The sequence below is a fragment of the Meriones unguiculatus genome, chromosome 8 (genome assembly GCF_030254825.1).
Source record: "Meriones unguiculatus strain TT.TT164.6M chromosome 8, Bangor_MerUng_6.1, whole genome shotgun sequence".
Taxonomy (NCBI): Eukaryota; Metazoa; Chordata; class Mammalia; order Rodentia; family Muridae; genus Meriones; species Meriones unguiculatus.
The window spans coordinates 58,261,534-58,267,533 of record NC_083356.1 but is presented as its reverse complement, the minus strand read 5'-3'; positions in this window follow the sequence as shown (position 1 = coordinate 58,267,533).

Below are 6,000 nucleotides of genomic sequence, written 5' to 3'. Positions count from 1 at the left end.
ATGTGAGGTGGCACAAATGTTCTGGAGATGTCCTAAAATGAAAAACAACTAGTCCATCTCTAAAATGTTTAAGGTCATTCATAATTCAGAAACTCTCTAGATAATGGTATTCTAGTTCACTGTTGTTTATATACATTGTGAAAGAAGAGTTTTCATTTTCTACAGCAATCATGCACTTAGGAGATTTCTTTAGAAGTTCTTTGTCCTCCAAGGATGGGTCATGATGGGTTTTGCTACTTATGTAATTAATTGTCCCTTTGAGTACTAAGTACAGTGAGATGGAGTTTATATCCATTTTCCTGCATTCAACAGTGGAGATGCATAATTTGCTAATCAGTAGGCTTCCAGAAGTGTGAGAAACTGTAGTCAAATAAGTATTTTAATTCTTAGATACTAGCAAAGAGTATTCAGTAATTTGTCAATTAAGAAAATCTTGATTCCCCCCTCTCTATGAACACATTGCCAAGAGAATGACAATGAAATGAAATGACATGAAAAGCCATAGACCAAAAGAAAATAGTGATAACTTATCTAATTAAGTAATCACATTCAACATCTACAAAGAACTCTTATACCTTACTAGTAAGACTGAAATACAAAATTTTTAAACAGTCAAGATAGCTGAGCATTTTATAACAAATAAAAGCATGAAAATATTCCCATAGAAAGTTAGGAATTATGACACATACTACACGTCTGTCAGGATATTGAGCTGGCCACACCTTGTCATGTGTAAGTGAGACTGTCAATGAATATGCATGTATGTAATGTTCCTAACAGCACTAGGCCTAAAAAAGAAATGATACAAATGCCCATGAACTATAAAAAAAACCATATGGTTTTATATATGTGTTATATATATGTTAAATATAAGTATATACATTTCTGCATTATATGTAACATATATGTACTTATATTTATATGTATCTATTATACACACATATACTTCTATATGTATATATGTATACACTTATACACTTATATGCTATATAACCAAAATGAGCAAATGATTTTTATATAAGTTGTATATCTGTTATATATGAGTATATATGGTGGGATCTGGAAAAGATCATCCTGAGTGAGTTGTCCCAGAAGCAAAAAGACACACATGGTATATACTCACTCATATAGACATACAACATAGGACAAACCCACTAAAACCTGTGCATCTAAAGAAACTAAGCAAGAGAGAGGACCCTAACTAAAATGTCCAATCCCCATCCAGAAAGGCAAAGAGGATGGACATCAGAAGAAGAAGAAAACAGGGAACAACCTAGGAACCTACCTACCACAGAGGGCCTCTGAAAGCCTCTGCCCTTCAGACTATCAAAGCAGATGCTGAGCCTGATGGGCAACTGTTGGGCAGAGTGAATGGAATTTTATGTAAGAACTGGGAAATAGTAAGAGCTGGAGAGGACAGGGTCTCCACAAGGAGAGCAACAGAACAAGAAAATTTGAACACAGGGAACTTCCCAGAGACTCATACTCCAACCAAGGACTATTCATGGAGATAACCCAGAACCCCTGCACAGATATAGCCCAGGGCAGTTCAGAGTCCAATTGGGTTACATAGTAATGGGAAAAGGGACTGCCTCTGACATAATCTGATTGGCCTGCTCTTTGATCACCTCCCCCTGGGGGGGAGCAGCCTTACCAGGCCATAGTAGAGGACAATACAGCCATTTTTGATGTGAACTGACAGACTAAGATCAGAAAGGAGAGGAGAAACTCCCCTATCAGTGGACTTGGGGAGTGGCATGCATGCAGAGGGAGGAGAGAGGGTGGGATTGGGAGGGGAGGAGGGAGGGGCTTATGGGGGGATGCAGAATGAATAAAGTGTAATTGATGAAAAATTAAAAAAAAGAAAAAAGTATATGTACTTATACATAAATATGAATCTATAACATATGTACTTATTACATATATACTTATACTTATGTGTAATAAGTATATGTGTAATAACCATATATATACTTATGTGTAATAAGTATATATGTAATAAGTATATATGTTATATATGCATATAAGTATATATGTTCATATATATGTATAAGTACATATACTTATATATAAAGAACACATATAAAACTATTTGTTTATTTATTTGTTTATATAGATATATAACATATGGGTATATATGTTATATAGAATATGTTTATTTATATACACATATAAATGTATATATAAATATACACACACTCACAGTAGTCCAAAGGAACCAGGAATGAATTAGTGATATATGCAACAACAATACTATTGTCTTAAAATAAATTTTATTGAAAAAAGCAAAGATACAAGTACACAGTATACACTTAACTTTCTGTAAACCTGTAAAAATGCAAACAAATCTATAGTGCTGTTGAGGAGGGAGAGCACACATGTGAATATTGGCTTAAGACCAGAAAGCAAAACAAAAGAATGAAAAGCCTCTCAGGACCCGTTTGACTTCGGACATGATGGATGTGCTTAATATCTTAATTGTGGATTTTTATATGTCAGATCCTACCCTATTTTACAATATGCATTTATTTGTCGATTATATTTAAACATAGCTTCTTTTCTTTAAGGAATAAATAAAAATAGAGGATGACTTACATTCTAAAATTATTATCTGGCTGAAGATTTTTGCAAAAAATGAAATATTGATTCCATTATTCCTTCATGTGACATGCATTTATTTGGGATTTTTTTATCTTCTAAATACTACTATATACACGATAGGTGGGGTTACCACAGATCAAACATAAAATCTCAGGGAAGAGAGAAATGGCTTAGAGGTTAAAAACACTTGCTGCTCTCCCAGAGGACCCTGGTTTCATTCCCAGAGTCCATTTCAGGTATCTTACAACCACCTGTAACTCCAACTCCTGTAGATCTGACACCCTCATATGGACCTGGGACCTTCACACACACACACACACACACACACACACTTTAAATCATATTTTAAAAATGAAAGTAAATCTTTCGATTCTATGGCCACTGGGGAAGACACGCTGCGCAGAGTCAGAAGGAGTATCCGTCGTTGCCAGCAGTGAAGCAGGGGAGCGAGACTAACAGGGAGCATGAATGGGGTTATTATTTTGATTCAGATGGTCAAAGGTTCACAGGTGACATAGCAGAAACCCTCTTCTTCACACTAATGGTTTCACTCATACATTCTTATAATTTCATTTGTTAAAAAGATTCTGGATCATAGAAAGAGTGTTCTGGTTAGTAGTAATATTAAATCTTTGACCCGTTATAGGATTAATGTCTCCTGTCTTAAGGGAACAAAACATGGTTTGTTGGTGACAGGGGCAAACTCTGGTAAGTTAAGAGGAGCATATGTAAATTAAAGGCCTGTGAGATTTCTAAAATCCAAACACTAATTAGAAAACCAGTTTCAAATTAGAATCATCTCTCATAATGACCACTTTGAAGTGAACTATCTTGCCTCCATAATAAAGTATGTAGTTCCCTTTCATTTTGGAGCTGAACATAAATGTTCTGTTTACTTAACTTTTCTTGTCTGTGCTGATTTTTACATGGTGATATCAATGCAATCAAAACAAACAGCAAGACTGTTTCTATTCTATCATATTCATCCAACTCTGCTGTTACCTATTCATTTACCAATCCAGCTCATTCAAAATATTGTGTGCTGAGCACTAACTGCATGTAGAATGAGGCGATATCAGTGAACAAGATCTTGAGCTGAAACAAGTTATTCTCTGATGCAGGTAGACAACCATATAAACAAATTTCAGGGAAAAATGTCACAAGAGGCATTGACTTTGAAGTAAAGATGGAGAAGCCACGTAGATTGTCAGGTCTTCAGCTACCTTCTTTTTAATTAATTAATTAATTTATTTATTACTGTTTATTCACTTTGTATCTCAGCTGTAGCCCCCTCCTTCATCTCCTCCCAATCCCATCCTCCCTCCCTCTTCTTCTCCAATGCTCCTCCCAAAGTCCAGTAATAGGGGAAGTACTCCTCCCCTTCCATCTGACCACATGGATAGACCTGAATCTATCAGGTCTCATCAGGATTGGCTGCACTGTCTTCCTCTGTAGCCTGGTAAGGCTGTTCCTCCCTCAGGGGTAGGTGATCAAAAACCCAGCCCCTGAGTTCATGTCAGAGACAGTCTCTGTTCCCATTAATAGGAAACCCTCTTGGACACTGAGCTGCCATGGGCTACATATTTGCAGGGGATCTAGGTTATCTCCATGCATGGTCCTTGGTTGGAGTATCCATCTCAGAAAAGACCCCTGGGCCCAGATTTTTGGTCTGTTGCTCTCTTTGTGGAACTCTTGTCCTATCCAAGTCTTTCTATCGCCCCCTTCTTTCCTAAGACTCACTGCACTCTGCCCAAAGTTTGGCTATGAGTCTCAGCGTCTGCTTTGATACCCTGCTGGATAGAGTCTTTCAGAGACCCTTTATGGTAGGCTCTTGCCTGTTCCCTGTTTTCTCCCTCTTCCAAATGTTCATCCCATTTGCCTTTATGAATGAGGATTGATCATCTTGCCCAGGATTCCTCCTTCTTGATTAGCTTCTTTAGGTGTACACATTTTAGTATGTTTATCATATATTATATGTCTAATCTCCACTTTTATGTGAGTATATACCATGTGTGTCTTTCTGCTTCTGGGATACCTCACTCAGGATGATTTTCTCAAATTCACACTATTTGCTTGCTAATTTCATTATTTCCTTGTTTTTAAATTGCTGAGTAGTATTCCATGTGTAAATGTAGTACAATTTCTGTATCCATTCCTCAACTGAGGGACATCTGGGTTGTTTCTAGCTTCTGGCTATTACAAATAAAACTGCTACAAACATGGTTGAGCAAATGTCCTTGTTTATACTTGAGCATCTTTGGATATATGCCCTGGAGAGGTCTAGCTGGATCTTGAGATAGCACTATTCCTACCTGAGAAAGCACCAGATTGATTTCCAAAGTGGTTGTACAAGTTGACATTCCCACCAGCAATAGAGGAGGGTTCCCCTTTCTCTATTGAGGTTCTCCACAACCTCTCCAGCATATGTTGTCACTTGAGTTTTTTTATCTTAACCATTCTTATGGATGAAAGGTGAAATCTCAGGTTTGTTTCGATTTGCGTTTCCCTGATAGCTAAGGATGTTGAGCATTTAAGTGTTTCTCTGTCATTCTATATTCCTCTATTGAGAATTCTGTACCCCATATTTTAATTGGATTACTTGATTTGTTGCTGTTTAACTTCTTGAGTTCGTTATATATTCTGGATATTAGCCCTTTGTCAGATATTGGGTTGGTGAAGATCCTTTCCCAATCTGTAGGCTGTCATTTTGTTCTGACAACAGTGTCCTTTGCTTTACAGAAGCTTTTTAGTTTCATGAGGTCACATTTATTGATTGTTGATCTTAAAGCCTGTACTGTTGGTGTTCTGTTCAGGACGTTGTCTCCTTTGCCAATGAGTTCCAGGCTGTTCCCCATTTTTTCTTCTAAGAGGTTTAGTGTGTCTGGTTTTATATTGAGGTCTTTGACCCAGTTGGACTTTAGTTTTGTACAGAGTGATAAGTATGGATCTATTTGCATTTTTCTACATGTAGACATCCAGTTAGACCAGCACCATTTGTTAAAGATGCTATATTTTTTCCATATTATGGTTTTGTATCTTTGTCAAAAGGTCAAGTGTCCATAAGTGTTTATTCCTGGGTCTTCTATTCAATTTCTGTCAAATTACCAACACAATTCTTTGAACACCTTGAAAGAAAAATTCTCATCTTCATATGGAATAACAAAAAATGCAGAATCACTGAAATGATCCTCTACAATAAAAGATCTTCATCTCTGATCTTAAGCTGTACAATAGAGCAACAGTAATAAAAACTGCATGGTACTGGCATTAAAATCTGCTGGTGGATCAATGGAATTCAGCTACCTTCTCATGCAACTCTTCTTTCTGTAATGTCCTGTTATTTGGGTCCTTGGAGTTTAATTGCACACAGCCAGACCCTTGCTAACTCCTGTGTTTCAA